The sequence below is a fragment of the Sus scrofa genome, chromosome 3 (genome assembly GCF_000003025.6).
Source record: "Sus scrofa isolate TJ Tabasco breed Duroc chromosome 3, Sscrofa11.1, whole genome shotgun sequence".
Lineage (NCBI taxonomy): Eukaryota > Metazoa > Chordata > Mammalia > Artiodactyla > Suidae > Sus > Sus scrofa.
The window spans coordinates 112,125,771-112,142,592 of NC_010445.4; the positions used below are offsets into that span (position 1 = coordinate 112,125,771).

Genomic DNA, 16,822 nt, shown 5'->3' on the forward strand with positions numbered 1-16,822 from the left:
ACAATGTAAACAAAAAATACATGCTTACAAAAAAGTTTTCTGTATGTTTGCTGAGGAGGAATAGCATTATAACAAAAACTTGGGCCTTCTGCTTCTTCTAGTGGCCACTTCTCTCCCCTTCCTCTTACCAGCCCCTGGGACCACCCATTGCCTCCACTTTCTCTGCACCCAGGGGCCCCCTTGGCCCTACCCAATTTGGCTCCCGTTGCCGTGTTTACCTGGGCTGACACCCTTGCCATGATCTTCTTCGGGATAAATCCTAAGTCTGGTGAAACCAGCAGCACCGAAGCTCTTTTCCCTTGCTGGAGCCCCCCAACTGCCCCACATCGCCACACTCTTTTCCTAATGATGGACCATTCTCAAAGCTTGGGGCCCTGGTTTTGTGTTCCATATCCAAGACCCCTGCAGCAGAAACACCCCCCCCCCCCGCCACCTTCAGGGAAGCCACTGCTCCGGTGTTGCTGACTCTCACATTCACGGCTCCATCCAACCTCACCCTCGGCCTCTGGGCTTTGGTGATCACTCTCCACCTGGATGTTTGCAGTTGTCACCATTAGTTGTTCATGTCTAAAGCAAAACCTACCTCCAGCTGCCTCTTCACCTTCCTAGTTTCTTAGGAATGTCGCCAATGCTGTCCAACCTCTCCCAGCCTCGCTCTGGTAACGGTGACCTGCTTCTGATCCTCGGCTGGTCGTTCCTTCCAGGAGGCTGCGCCTCGCCTCGTGGAAAGCCCTCTCCGGTGTCCCATCTGCGCAAAGCCTGGTCATCTTCAGGACAAGCTCAGGTTCCGCTTCCTCTGCGAAGTCTGCTCTGACTACTCCAGTTCACAGAGATGAATTTCCTCTCAGCATCCTTTTTGAATTCAGACTCTATCGTGCTAATGACTCACAATACGCTGTTCTTTTCATTTCTTCTGCTGAATTTATTCATCTGTCCCCTGGTGGGCAGGGTCCTACATCACCTGCACACTCAGCTTGAAAATGTGCTTCCCTCTCTGAAGCCTTCCCCAGCTCTTACAGGCTCAGGGTCACTCCTCCTCCTGGGTCACCAAAGCACCCCTTCCCACCAGTGCTGGGGTTCCCATCCCCTTCTGTTACAGCGATTCCTATAACTTCGTGTCCAATTCCCTGGCCAGAATGTGTCTTATATCACAAAGCAGCACAGACGTGTTACTGCCATCCACTGCTGTCATACACACCAATCACTCCAAACCAGACTGCAGTCTCTCGTGCACAGGGGCTGACTCTCATTTCTTTCATACCCCGTAATGTCTAAGAATACAAAACAGAAAGGACTTGGAGAGGTCTTGCTGAAAGTATACTTTAGAATAAAGCCTTGAGAAGACCATATGCACATTTATATGAATAACCTATAAACCTGGAAACTATGCTTTCTGGGGAATACAAGTCTTATCAAGTCTCAAAACACTGTACCTTGCTATTTTAGGGCCAGCACAACACATCTCTGTACTTAGCAGTGATCCTGTCACTTAAAGGTGTTAATAGGATGCCCAAGCTGGGAGCTTTCAGCTGTGAACTCTACTCATCTAAAATCAGAACAGATCGGAGACTAAATCAGAGTCCCTGATAAGTGGCAGCAATCTGCAGGGATGGGAGTGGGGGTTGGCGGCTGTCTGCCAAGAGTCTGGTGAAGACAATCGAGCTACACAGTACCTATGACACCACTGGAGATAAGCCCTCAGGGAGACACTCCTGGGATATTTAATTTCATCCAGTGGTCCAAGGCCTGCCCCTTTCACAGAGCAAACACCCATTAGACTATAATCCCGTTGACTCAGAGCAGCTAAGATTTCATTTCTCTCCAGTCAGGAAACACCATGTAGATGACAAGGTGACCAGGACACCAACATCCTCAAGAGAAGACAAATGCTTCTCCCACAATTGCTCTCTCCAAGTGGTGGAGCGTCTGCAGCGAGCCATACCCAAGCACTTGCTTATAGCAATCCCGGGTGGCAGGGTGGGCCTCCACCCCATCCAGGATGAGCGTTTGGGTAGCCAGGACCACCTGGAAGCAGAGGCAGATCCTGCTTAGAAAGCATCTGTGCAGCACAATCCGAGCTGTGTGACAGGTCACATGGGTCCTCAGCCCTACGTCCTGGATCCCCAGGGCTCAGGGCAGCCAGACCCCTCTAGGGTGTGGGCAGGTGTCGGTCCCCTGGGCTGGGCCATCGGGATGAGGCGCAGTGTGGGCGTGGACGGGGGAAAAACGGGGTGAGAGGACAGCTGCCGGGCAAGCCCCACCCTCCACAGCCAGCAGCTCCAGGAACTGCCCAGCTCGTCCCTGCAGAGGGCTTCTGCCACCGGGTGGCCACTGGTGGGCACCCAAGCTTCCCCACCCCAGGTAGAAAGGGGCTCTGAGCTGATGGCTGAAGAGAATACGGCCAAAGGCAAATGGAGGAAGGAGGCTGCAGCAGACCTGGGCACAGCCTCTCAGAACAGTTGACATAGGTACACAGCCACCACCCAAGAGAGCGTCTCACATAAGACTCTGAGACCCGGGGGAACTGGGACACTAGAGAACCTGCAAAGACATGGGGAAAGAAAGCCCATCCAAAACGGAGCCCTGGAGTTCCCACTCTGGCGCAGTGGAAATGAATCTGACGAGTATCCATGAGGTTGCAGGTTCAATCCCTGGCCTTGCTCAGTGGGTTAAGAATCCAGACTTGCTGTGAGCTGTGGTGTAGGTCGCAGATGTGGCTTGGATCCCACGTTGCTGTGGCTGTGGTGTAGGCCGGAAGCTGTAGCTCCGATTGGACCCCTAGCCTGGGAACCTCCATAAGCCGCAGGTGCAGCCCTAAAAAGCGGGGGATGGGGGTGGGGGGGAAGGAGCCCTGTGGTATACTTGGTTTTACCAAAACCTGATACATTTAAAAAGCAAAAGTTAAGAGGCAAAGAAGACTACCCTAAGACACTTTCTCTTTATAATTTTTTTCACCTCATTTGAATCAAGAGAAATTACTTCATTTGGATAAACAGACGGGAGTTTCTAGGCTATGTTTTTAAGTCACCCCCCCCATAATAATACCCCAAGTACACTCTCTCTCAAAGCAGATATGAAGTAGTATCTAAATAAACACCCTTAAGAAGTGTTTATCTTTAAATCATGATCATGGGAAACAAACTATTGAAAAATTAAATACCTTGTGATTTTCTAAGAGATCGTTCTCCTACATGGAATCTGTACCTCACTGGTTTAAATACTTTTTTTTTTTTTTTTTGTCTTTTTAGGGCCGCACCTGCAGCGTATGGAAGTTCCCAGGCTAGGGGTCTAATCGGAGCTGTAGCTGCCAGCCTATGCCACAGCAACACAGGGTCTGAGTCAGATCTGTACACCACAGCTCACGGCAATGCTGGATCCTTAACCCACTGAGCGAGGCCAGGGTTCAAACCCTCAACCTTATGGTTTCTAGTTGGATTCGTTTCTGTTGCGCCATGACGGGAACTCCTGGTTTAAAATTTTGTAATAAAAGTTATACTTGCTTAATACAGAAAAGTTTGGAAAACACTGAAAAGCACTAAAGAAAAAAAGTAATCCCAATAATTCAAGATAATCACTTAAGGTTTGGGCATATGTCCTTCTAGTACCTTTTCAAATATTTTAAAACAAAATTGGTATAGTTCTTGACATACCATTTTGCAACCTTTCTTCACTGATTCTATCAAAAGTTTCTGGCATCAGGAGCTCCCTTTGTGGCTCAGTGGTAACGAACCCAACTAGTATCCATGAGGATGCTGGTTCGATCCCTGGCCTCGCTCAGGGGGTTAAGGATCCGGCATTACCGTAAGCTGTGGTGTAGGTGGCAGACGCAGCTCAGATCCCTCATTGCTGTGGTTGTGGTGTAGGCCGGCGGCTACAGCTCCAATTTGACCCCTACCCTGGGAACCTCCATATGCTGCAGGTATGGCCCTAAAAAGCGAAAAAAAAAAAAAAGTTTCTTGTATCAATAAACATGCTTCTACATTTTTTTTTTGTTTTTTTAGGGCTACACCTGTGGCATATGGAAGTTCCTGGGATCAAACGACCAGCTGAAGCAACAGCAGATCTGAACTACGTGTGTGACCTACACAGCAGCCTGTGAGGCCAGGGATCAAACCTACATCTTCATGGATACTAGGTTAGGTTCTTAACCCCCAGAGCCACAACAGGAGCTCCCTCTTCTACAAGATTTTAACACCTATGTAGTATTTTATCTAGGTGACCCTGACTGATGCCTAACTGTTGAACCTTTTGATCATTTTAACTGTTTGACATTATTAACAATGTTGCATTAATAAAAATCACTGTATAGCTATTTTCATATACATCTCTGATTTTCTAAATGTTCCTAGAACAGCAGTTTCTGACCTAAACATATGCTCCTTTTAAGGCCTTTGGTACATTCTGTCAAAATTACTGGGCAGATTTGAAGCCATGCTTCTTGTTCAGTTATTCTAAACATGTCACACAATGTTATGTATCTCCTATATAGGAAATCATTTCAGGGAAAAAAAAATCATTTTACATGGAGGCAAAACATTTTAGATAGGCCAAATCTTTATTTACTTCAGGCAAATGATGCATCCAGAGCTCAAAACACTGATGTTATATTATTATTAGCTTAGCAAAGTTGATAGGGCATGATGCTAGTAAGAACAAGATACGGGGCTTAGGTCAGTAGCAGTCAGTCACCAGTCAACTCTACCCAGAGGAAAAGCCATTTTGGCCACAGGATGCCTCACCAACCTTGGCCAACTGTCACACAAATTTGTACTCTTGGCCAAAGGGAGGACTGGGTGATGGGGTGATGGAATGTGGATTACTCAGCATAACCATCCTAACTCTTGGTTAAGCAAGTCAAAGCATGTGTCCAGTGATAGGTGTGTCATCTTTCTATAATAAATAGGACATTTGGCTGGCAAATACAACTTAGCAACGTATGAGAAAATTAAAGCTCAATAATACTCAGGAATGTTGTCTGTTTATCAGCGATGCCTAAGAGAAGCAGTTACTAAGTCACTGTGTGGAAGCTGTGCTCCATCAGCCAGATCTGATCTAGAACACAGCTGCATAACACAGCGTATCAGCCTTTCAGGTGGGTTCCTTTACACTTCAAGCCCTCTTGATGCTAAGTAAGTGGCATGGGGTTTTCATAAAGGGCCATGTGGTCAGATGCCATTTTCATCAATAGCTGAAAGTTAGATCAGCTTATTCAAACTGCAATGATCCCTTCTATTGTTCAAGAGAAGGAAGGGACTGTTCTCAAGAAGGAAATGAAAAGACTGGGAAGAGGTGGTGCTGGAGGAGGTCCGTGAAGTGTCCTGGGCTGCTAGGGAAGCAGCCCCCTGGAAGGGTCCTGTCCTTTCCTGTAAGCCTGGTTTGGGGCTCGACGGCTTGGACTGATCAAAGGAAGCAGTCTGACTCTATCTGTCCCACGCACCGAGGCTCCAAGTAAAGGCAACTGCTTCTTGGGCACCAAAATGTACCGCTACCAATTCCATCGGTCTTTGTTAAATTACAAAAGCGTACATGCCTCATATCACAATTTATATACAGACATATATAAAAGACACGTTCCCCTTTGAGTCTTTCCCTTCACACTCAAATTCTACTTCCCAGAGGTAAAAAAAAAAAAAAAAAAAAAAAAAAAAAAACAAACAAAAAAAACCAACCTACTGTGTTTATTTTTCAGTCATTAAAGGCCTATATGTGAGTATTCTCTTCCCAAATGAAATGTATAGGAGTTTAAATTCACTTGTCTTCACCTGAATGGCTTGCCCTGGTTCCCAGGTTAGCCGGCCGTCTCTGCCTTGAGCCCATCCAGAACTGTTGCCACCCCAAATGACCTCCCTTGGCCTCTCCTCACCAGCCAGGGGGTCCCCCTCCTAAGATGGATAGCCCCTCTCCCTGGCCCTCCAGATCTCCTGGATGCAGAGCTGGTCCGTGTAGTCACGGCTGAAAGCTACACCTCTAACAGTAGTGGAATTGAACGAAGGCCATTGCAAGCTTTACCCACAAAGGAGAGCTCAGCAGCTTTTCCATTTCAAATTAAGATCACTCCCCAGACTGGCCTCCCCGGTGGGAGGATGGGAGGACGAGGATGAAGCGCCCCCACGACATACACAAACACACCAAGTCTGTGCTCTCCCAGTCAACTGCTCCCGCCCTGCCAGCCTTTCAGATAACCAGGTCAGCTGAATACACGGAGACAAAGGGCCAGTTCATATACTCCTGTTTTGGCAGTTGAAATAACACTGCAAGTGCCAGGTCTTCACAGGATAAATCTCTCTGTGCATGTCAAACACACCAAGGGGGCTGCTGGGAGGTGGGGGCTGCTGAACTGAGGGTCCAAGATGCACTTGGGTCATGGTAAAATTCTGCAAACCTTATTTTGTATTTTATACTTTAGCAAACAAATGAATGATTGCTACCTCTTATGAAGCAGGGACTCTACATAAGTCCTTTCATTTAATCCTCACACCCACCCTATAAAACAGAAGGTTATCACTTCAGGCTTGCAGGTGAGCAAATTGGCACTCACGTTCCATAACTCACCCAAGGCCACACGGCCAGGAAGTGGCAGGACTGGGATTTGAATTCAGGTTTGTCTGCTTCCAGAGGCCAGAACCCCTCACTTTCTCAAGGACAGGGATCAGAACTCTCTATGGCTTCCGGGAACTACAGAAAGTTACACTCTGGGAGCCGGAAGATAATCCAGTTTGCTTCTCCCCCGGGTTCCCTTTCAGCCCTCTCACCACCTTGCTTCCTGGAATACAGCATTAGCCTCGCAGAAAAGAGGCTGAGAAGACGTCAAACACCCAGCTTTGCATGGGCTTTATGTTAGATGATGCCAATTTAAGAAACAAAAAACTTCCTGAGGATGCAATTTGTGAGGAAAAATGATTATTTTTAAGGCGACAAGGATAAATATTTAGACGGTGTGACACTCAATTTCACCTGGCTTTGCATCATTGCAGACAATAAAACAAGCGCTTGTCTACAGGGCTAATGACAGACTCCGAAATTATCTGTATTAAAACCCTCTGGACTATTAACCATGAGGAATGAGGCAATGTGGCAGGGCAGACTAGCCCTAGACTGGCAACCTGGGTTCTAATCCTGACTCAGCCACTAATAATAACCAACACTCATTTGCGCAGTGTATGCAGTTTACACAATGTTTTCACATACTTTCTACATTAGCTGGGTGACCTTGGGCAGGTCGCTTAGCTCTTGGTTGCTCATGTCAAAATCTGGAAGTGAGAACACTGAGCCCTCGGAAGCCTTCACTTCTAATGTCCTACGGAGGGAGGGCGTGGGCCTTAGGATCTTTGCACAAGTGTCTGTAAACAAATCAGATGCATTGTGGTTCAGAAAAATTATATGTTTCTGTTCAGTTTCTGAAAGATGTTACTTGGCTAAATGCAGGTAGGGCTCATAGATGTTTGCTGCCAGCTAGTTGGCTCAGCTTCTGGAGGGGACCAGATGAAGGCCTCGGGTTGGATAGCCAGCCACATAGGGACTTTCCTCTGTTCAGTAGCCAAGTGCCATGCCTACCTCCAGGCAGTCATCTTACCCGTATAACCCAGAACGAAGGCAGGCTTAGGGAAAGGGCTTAAGGAAATCTGTTTTCGAAGTGCATGCTCAGCATCACCACATACTCAGGAACATTATATCATTCTCAGTTCTAAGACACGCAAATCCCTCCTTCAAGCCTTGCCTCTTCCCGGCTATCTTAATGTTCCTGAAATCAGGAGGCACCTTTGACTCAACACGTAGATTTTGCCCTGGCAGCGTTAAATGATTTTTACCTAAAAGCTACTGGTAAGGAGTTGGTGTGTCTTAGAATCAAGGAACACAGTGCTATGAAACTACAGCAGCATAGATCACATAGACGTGGGTCTAATTTGGTTCGAATCATGTCTCTCTCCCTGATCTTAATAATCACACTCAGTAACAACTGGAGAGGCAACGTACAAGACCCAGGTATTACTCCCGTTTCCCAAGAGCGGCAGTTTAAAAGGCCTTCCATCATTATCTCATCAAACACTGGTATGAATTTCAAAGGCAAAAAATTAACCCAGATAAAAACCACTGCGATGCCCTGAAAATGTCCTATCCCACAGCAAAGTGGAAAGGGAACATTTTAATCACACCCTCCTGATCTATCTAGCCTTGACACATTTTCTTGCTTCTTAATTCACAACCCTCCACCCCAGTAATATTGCTCATTCCCAAAATACACTCAACCCAGGAGGAGCAGCTCTCCAGCCCAGCTGTCTGCTCCTGCCCTGCTCCGGTATTTCGGTGAGCTATGCGACAGAGGACCACACAGAAGGAATGTTACTCTCAGGCCCCACAGTTCCCATCGCCCCACAGGCAGGTGCATCCCGCCAAACCCCAGACTGGCATTCGAAACAGAAGAAACTGCACTGCTGCATGGGGGCTGTAGTTTTCCTGAACTCCATCTCTATGTTTAAAACTAGGGCGACAGCCGTCTTTGCTGCTGTAAACTAATCTGATGGGCATGGGGGTGGGGAGTGGCTCTGAGGAGGCTGCCAGTAGGCCATGATTGAGCAAAGTCAAGGAGCAAAAATCATTATTTCTCGCTGTCGGCAAGCCAGGAACTCTGAATTTGCAGGGTATTCACCATGATTTTTAGAACCAAACCATCTACTCCTTTTGCAGCCGGAAGTAAAAAACAAACAAACAAACCAAAAAACCCCAAGGCCTCTTCTACAATTTAAATGGCTGATGTGTACCCATATTTTCTGACAGTACACTGAAATCTGGAAGCCAAAAAAAAAAAAAAAAAAAAAGAAACAAACAAACCAGAGGAAGTTGGCAATGAGGTACATTCGGTAGTTAGGAGCCCTCGAGTTGAGGCACGTTTATTAAGAAAGCTTCTGGCTGCGGGCACCAACTCTGACTTCAGCTCCACTTCTTCCAGAAAAAGAAAACCAACATCAGGGAATGCACCCTGGGCAGGTGGATAGGGAGCAAACATAACCCAAGGAATTGTTCAAACATGCTAGAACCCCTATCAGGTGACAGCCCCCCCGCCCCCAGAGACTCACAGGAGGCAGGGGGGGTACAAGCCTCAGATGGACACCAGAGTGAAACCTCAGTTCTTGTCCTTCCTCGCCGCTCTGCACTTGTTACCTTAAAGCACACTCTTATCCTTGGCTACCACTGGCAATTCACAGGTATCAGAGATCAAGTCCTGCCACGGCCCCTAAACGTACAACTAGTAAGCAAGCACTTGCTGTGGATACCAGGCCTGCTTCCAAACCTCACATTACACCAGGGTTGTACTGCGGGGGCCGGGTAGGGGGGGTGGGGGGTGGGGGAGGGCATTTTAAAGAGTACTGCAAGATGCTTATTCACAGCACCACACCGGGAGCGCAGAAACTTCAGCTCCCCAACGTAACCTCCTCCCACCCCCGCTGCCTCTAGTCCCTCTCCACAGCGCCCGCCAAAGCAGGCGCTCAGCCCACGAGGCCACCGTGCACTAGCGGGTGTGCACTAAACAGTAGCTGATCATGATGGGGCCGAATGCTTCCCAGCAAATCGCTTCGGAAAGCCCCACGAGCTCTCAGCAGCCAGTTAGAACTGTCCAGACCTGCTTCCCCACACCAGCCGGGGCAGGAGCGTGTGGGTCGGAAACCTGAGGCCCCAAGGTTTGGGCAGGCCGAACGCCCCCCTCCCCCAAGTCTCCCCTCGCGCTCTCCCTTGTCACTCTTTTCCTGGCATATCACCGGGGAAAACAGGAGAGGCCAGAGATGTCAGGCCCAAGAGGGGCAAGGAGAAGGAACAAGGGCGAACGGAGGCAGTTTTGGGGGGAAATCTGTCCAGGGCGGAGGTACGGAAGCGCCGCATCTTGTGGGGAAGGACCCCCAAGGTGGGTCTGGTGGGAGAGAGGGGAGGGGGAGTGGCTCGGGGAGGCCTGAGGGCTGAGGCCCCCGGGAGCCCGGGTGAGAGGGATGGAGGGAGGGAGGGAGGCCGGCGGCGGTGAGGCGCGGGTGGGGGGCGGAGGCGCGGGTAGGGTGGCGAGGGGGGCAGCCCGGTTCCCCTCCCCCAGGCCGGGCCCGGGCCTCCCGCTGACTCAGCCCCACGGCGTCGGTCGCCTCGGCCCGGACTCACAGTGCGCGAGGTGGCTCCGGCGGAGGCGGCAGGGGAGGGGGACAGGCGGCGGGGGCGCTGCGGCTGAGGCTGCGGCTCCGGCCGGTGGCTCTGGGGCGGAGGGTCCTAGCAGAGGCCGCCGCGGTCTCCGGCTTCAACGCACAGAGACTGCGGGGGAAGAGAGCACTGCGCAGGCGCGATGCGGCCACCGCTGTCAGTCCGAGCGGGGCGGGGCCAGGGCACCCGCCGTCTCCAAGGCAACTGTGCGGCGAGGGAAGGACAGCCCCTACCTCCACCTTGTCTTAGCTACGGCAGCGGGAGGTGGGGGGCGACGGGAACAGTCCCTCTAAGTTGCCATAGCAACGAGGAGACAACACCGCTTCATAAATTTACGGCGGTACCGGGGGAACGCTCTTACCTTGTCACCATGGCAACTGGGAACAGCCCCTTCCTTTTTCCGTAGCAACAGGGTAACAATTCCTCCACCCTAACAGATCACAGAAGGAACAACCGTTTACACCTGATTCAATAGTAGCCAGATGACAGATTCTGATCTGTCGCACGGCTACTGCAAAGGAGAAAGAAGAGACTATGTTTTCTCTTTCAGCGACACGAGAGAGCTAAAACTGGGTTTTCTCTCCTCTCGTGGTTTATGGCTCTCAATCCCAGCATGTCATTCTAATTCCCAAATTCAATTTTCCTCTACCTGTGTTAAACATTCCTTCTTGTCTCCTACCAGAAAGTCTGTATCTTTACCCCTAAATCGTCTATACATATATTGAGTTTCTTTCTTTTTTTTTTCTTTTCTTTCTTTTTTTTTTTTTTTTTTTTTGTCTTTTTGTCTTTTTAGGACAGCCCCGCGGCAAATGGAGGTTCCCGGGCTAGGGGTCCAATTGGAGCTGTAGCCGCCGGCCTACGCACAGCCACAGCAACGCCAGATCCAAGCCGCGTCTGCCACCTACACCACAGCTCACAACAACACCAGATCCTTAACCCACTGAGTGAGGCCAGAGATCGAACCCGCAACCTCATGGTTCCTAGTCGGATTCATTTCCACTGAGCCACGACGGGAACCCAAGGAGTTTCTTATCAACGTTATTGTCTCTCTCCCAACACATTTGTAAACAATTCCTATTTCTTTATCTTGCCCACTAGCCGGTTTAAATTCTGCGCCCTCCTTGGTATGTTCATTGGTGTTCCCGAATTCCCTATTCCAAGTCTGCTTTTATGGCTCTCCCCAGTTATTCTAGACTCCTCTTCTTCCTGGCCACACCTACTGTCCTTGTCTCCAGTGCTCTGCCCAGGACTCCACCATGCTCACCCCTTTGTGATTTCATCAGTTTGGTTCTCTTTGTGCAGATTATTTCTGGCTCTTCCTCCCTCAGCCCTGACTCCCGTGGATATCTTCAGGTCACCTCTGTCCCCATCTTGTACATACCTCTTTTTGTTACTCTCAGTTTGCAGTATTGTCCTTGGCTTACAAGTGCCTCCCCAGACTGTGTGCCCCCTGTGTGTCATCTTCATCTGCTTCCTCAGCATCTGGACCAAAAGTGATGCATCGTAGAATTCCAATAAGTGTTTATGTAATTGAATCAAGTGAAGACAAAGATTTTCTTCAAAGATTTTCTTTGACTCCCAAAGAAATGGATGAAAGGAGTCAAAACATTAAAAAAATTTTTTTGTTCTTCCTCATGTTCTCGAACTAACTGCCTCAGGGTCTCCATCGCTATTTCCTTATGATCTTTAAACATATTTCACCTTTAAATCCTACTGCAAGGATTCTCTCTCATTCCCTTACTTCTCCAGATTAATGCCCAAACTCTCTCCATCTGTTAATTGAGACTCTGGCTGGCATTCTGTTTTCTGACCCCTCACCTCTAGCTCATTTGCCTTCTGCACTGTCCCAAATGCTTCCACCAAATAAATTTCCTCACTTGTGACCTCCTGCATGACCCCCATCACCCTCTTTAATTTGGGTCAGCTCCTCACACCTTCCCCTTCCACCGTCTCCTCACCCAGCTCAGAGCCAGTGCGCCTGGTGATCCTGCTGGCCTGTTGACATGCTGCATTCTCTTTGATTGACTCAGAAGTAAGAATTCATAGGCTAGCATTCCTCTCCGAGTCTCCCTGTATAGCTCCCAGAGTTTCCGCCCCAGGACTTTTGGGGTCCAAGCACTCTGACGGAGCCCATTTTCCTAGGGGAGAAGGAGAAGGCAGCTGATTACAAATAGAGTGAGTAAGAAAAAAGAGGGACACGGCGTACGCTGAGTCAAGACGGTCTCCTCCCATCCAAGGTACTTCGCAGAAGGAGAGGGTTTCTTTTTCTTTTTTCTTTCTTTCTTTCTTTCTTTTTTTTTTTTTTTTTTTTTTTTTGTCTTCTTGCTATTTCTTGGGCTGCTCCCCTGGCACATGGAGGTTCCCAGGCTAGGGGGCGAATTGGAGCTGTAGCTGCCAGCCTACACCAGAGCCACAGCAACTCGGGACCCGAGCCGCGTCTGCAACCTACACCACAGCTCGCGGCAACGCCAGATCCTTAACCCACTGAGCAAGGGCAGGGACCGAACCCGCAACCTCATGGTTCCTAGTTGGATCCATTAACCACTGAGCCACGATGGGAACTCCAGGAGAGGCTTTCTTGTAGAGGATAACACCCAGAACAAGTCAAGTGGGTAGGACAGTGAAAATGCAGTCTATGCTTTTCCCTAGCCACAGAGTTGGAGAACTGAAGCTGTTCCTAACTGTATCTGTAGGGTGTCTGGGTGCTGCAAAGACAAGGGGAAATGTTCAGACTCAGTTTTTTTAAATAATTAAAAAACCTTTTTTTATTACAGTATAGTTGCCTTCCAATGTTGTGTCAATTCAGACTCGGTTTATTTTGCTTCTCCATTCTGAAGTTCCGGCTCATCTCCATGGTTGTAGGTGTGGACTTGGGTGGTGTAGATGGCCCTGAGTAATCCTGAGAAGAGACTATGATCCTTGTAGCCCCACCTATTTGTCACACATGGGACAAAGGACCGTTCTACAAAGGGTTTCTGTACGCATTTCATCCAGAGTCTCCGTATGTTAACATTTGACCATGTGTCAGTTATCTGTTGCTGTAAAACAAAGGACTCCAACTTCGTGGTTTAAAACAACAACTATTTCATCATCTCCATTTCTGTGGGATCGGCATTCAGGAAGAGCCCAGGTGGGTGGTTCTGACTCAGGGTTTCTCATATGGTCACAGTCAGATTGTGGCTGGAGCTTAAACAGCAGGGGGGTGGCCAGACAACCCTTTCTCTTTGTCTTGCCCCAGAGCAAGCTTTCTTACAACACGGTGGTTTCAGGGCAGTTGGACAACTTACACGGTCGGTCAAGGTTTCAAGGGTGAATGTAATAGTAAGAGAAAATCTGCATCGCCTTGGATAACCCAGCCTCAGCATCACTTCTACCATATCCTATTGTTTGAAAACAAAAACAAAAACAAGAACAAAACAAACATGGAGTCTACCTACTATCAAAGAAGGGACTGCAGGCTCCTCCTCTAAATGGGAGCAATGTCTAAGTCACTTCGTAAGAGCATGTGGATGGGAGACATTGAATTATCTTTGGAAAATGCAATCTGCCGCCCCTACCATTTCATGAAAGAATTCACATCCCTCTCAATGCAACATACACGCATCTGCTCTCTCAAGACGCCCAAGTCTTCTCATTGCATGACAGTACCAACCTGAAGTCTGGGATCTCCTGATCTAACTCGGGGTCCCAGTGGCTTGTCATGCCCACTTGCTTGGATATAACTTCCTGAGTACCAGTCCTTTTTTTTTTTTTTTGCTTTTTAGGGCCACACGTGCAGCATGTGGAGGTTCCCAGGCTAGGGGTCAAATTGGAGCTGCAGCTGCCAGCCACAGCCACAGTAGATCCTAGCTGTGTCTGCGATCTACATCACATCTCCCAGCAATGCCGGATCCTTAGCCTACTGAGCAAGGCCAGGGATTGAACCTGCAACCTCATTGTTCTTAGTCGGATTTGTTTCCACTGCCCCACAATGGGAACTCCAGTACCAGTCCTCTTGATGGGAAGACCTGTGCAGTAAAGAGACACATTATCTGCCTTATACATCCCCAGCATACCCTGGTGTCACAGCCATAGGATAACTGCTGTGAACATTATCATTCCAAAAAGGAGCAAAACAGAAGGCACACCCAGCAGTCACTACCAGTTCATAGTGATGTGGAAATCCAATGGGCACACGTCGCCAGTTCCTGGTTTAGGGCTCAGACCCACTCCCATTTATTTATATCATTGCTGACATGGGTCTTTTCCCCCAAGGAATTATAACCCTTTCATCCTTTTCTTCCTCTCTATTTTTTTGTTTGTGTGTTTTGGTGGTGGTGGTGGGGTCGTACCTGTGGTATGTGGAATTCCCCGGCCAGGTATCTGTCCCACGCCACAGCAGTGACAAAGCCAGATCCTTAACCCTCTAAGTTACCAGGGAACACCTATAATCCTTTCTTCTTCTCGTTTGTTTTGATGCTCAGTTGTCGCAGATTTGACCAGTGGAGGAAACCACCAACTGGTTCCTGTGTCCTTTGGATTTGTCCCCATCGTTCTTTGAACATGTCCCTGCTTTGGGGTGCAAGATGTCCCAGGCTCATCTTGTACTTTCCAGCCTCAGCCCTGGGATTGGCCATTCATCAGGGAGCCATGGCTCCTCCTTTTTGCTTTTTTTAAAAAAATGGCTTCACCCACGGCATATGGAAGTTCCTGGGCCAGGGATGGAATCCAAGCCACAGCGGCAACTGACACCACTTTCTGTGGCACTGGGCCCGAGAGCAAACCCACACCTCTGCAGCAACCTGAGCCACTGCAGTTGGAGTCTTTTTTTTTTTTTTTGGTCTTTTTAGGGCCACACCTGTGGCATATGGAAGTTCCTAGGCTAGGTGTCGAATCAGAGCTGCAGCTGCCAGCCTACAGCACAGCCCTAGCAACTCAGGATCCAAACTGCGTCTGAGGATCCTCATGGCAGCACTGGATCCTTAACCCACCGAGGGAGGCCAGGGATTGAACCCTGCGTCGTCTTGGATATTAGTTGGGTTCTTAACCCACTGAGCCACAACTGGAATTTCTGTCGTTGGATTCTTAACTCATCGCACCAAATCGGGAACTCCCCTCCTGACTTTCTGACATTCATTTTCCCATTATTCCTTGCTCCCCAGTCTGCCCTTAAACATCTCCAGGATTCCCATCTCATTCGCCTCTCCCCTCCCCCAGTACATACTCCCTGAGTAGCCTCAACTCTTCCTGTGACTTCTTCTTCTTTTTTTTTTTTTTTTTTTTGTCTTTTGTCCTTTTAGGGCCGCACCCATGGCATATGGGGGTTCCCAGGCTAGGAGTCTAAACGGAACTGTTGCTGCCTGCCAGAGCCACAGCAATGCCAGATCTGAGCCACATCTGTGATCTATACCACAGCTCATGGCAATGCTGGATCTTTAACCCACTGAGCAAGGCCAGGGATCGAACCCGCCACCTCATGGTTCCTAGTCGGATTCGTTAACCACTGAGCCACGACGGAAGCTCCTTCCTGTGACTTTCTGAATCTCTATTTCCATCCCAATCAACTGTCAGACCTATATACGTCCTTGCCCTCTAGATGTCTCCCGCCCTGTGTCCCACAGGCACCGCAAACTCAGTGGGCTTAAATTAAATTTATTTACCCTCCCCCAAGCCTAACTTTCCTATATTCCCTTTTATTTTCATGACATCACTGTCCAAGAAAAACCTGAGGGAGAACCTAATCCACGCCTTCTCTCCAACTCCCTGTACCAGAACAGTTTTCCAGTTTTTTCCAGTGCTACCTGTTCTAGTTTTGTTTTCTTTTTTTGGTCTTTTTGTCTTTTAGGGCCATACCTGTGGCATATGGAGGTTCCCAGGCTAGGGGTCTAATCGGAGCTTAGCCGCCGGTCTACGCCGCGGCCACAGCAACGAAGGATCCAAACTGCGCTGCAACCTAAACCACAGCTCACGGCAACACTGGATCCTTAACCCACTGAGCGAGGTCAGGGATCGAACCTGCATCCTCATGGATTCTATTCAGGTTCGCTAACCACCGAGCCACGATGAGAACTCCACCAGTTATAGTTTTAAATAGCTCTCAGATCTGTTCTCCTTCTTTATGTCTGTAACCTCTTCCATCTCTTGCCTGGGTTATTGCAGAGTCCCCCACCTGGTCTCTCTGCCTCCATTCTCTCCCCCCTCTGATCCATCTTCAACACCACCCCTAGGACGCCCTTTCCAGAAGAGAAATCTTATCAGCATAACTCCTCTGCTTAAATCCCCAGGGCTGCCCTTCTCAAACTGGCTGAAGCAACTTCTGGGCTTGGGGGGTTCCTGTTACAAGCAGAGTGAGGAGCTAGAAAATAGTTATATCTCCCTCAGTCTTAAAGTTTATTTAGAGATTCATGAACACATTTAAAAATATTTTTAGGAGTTCCCGTCTCGGCTCAGTGGTTAATGAATCCGCCTAGGAACCATGAGGTGGCAGGTTCGATTCCTGGCCTCGCTCAGTGGGTTAACGATCCGGCGTTGCCATGAGCTGTGGTGTAGGTTGCGGATGCGGCTTGGATCCTGAGTTGCTGTGGCTGTGGCTGTGGCGTAGGCCGGCGGCTACAGCTCCGATTCCACCCCTAGCCTGGGAACCTCCATATGCTGCGGGAGCAGCCCA

At 48.9% G+C, this 16,822-nt stretch overlaps 1 protein-coding gene across 2 annotated transcripts in view; it reads right to left on the reverse strand.

Moving 5' to 3' along the window:
- The window catches only part of MAPRE3 (microtubule associated protein RP/EB family member 3), a 51,613-nt gene extending 41,304 nt beyond the window's left edge, over positions 1-10,309 (reverse strand). The window contains exon 1 of one of the 2 annotated variants that reach the window (XM_021087724.1): positions 10,141-10,309. The gene's annotated coding sequence lies outside the window, so the exon portion shown is untranslated. The remainder of the gene's footprint in view (positions 1-10,140) is intronic. The other variant, XM_021087723.1, reaches the window with a different exon arrangement.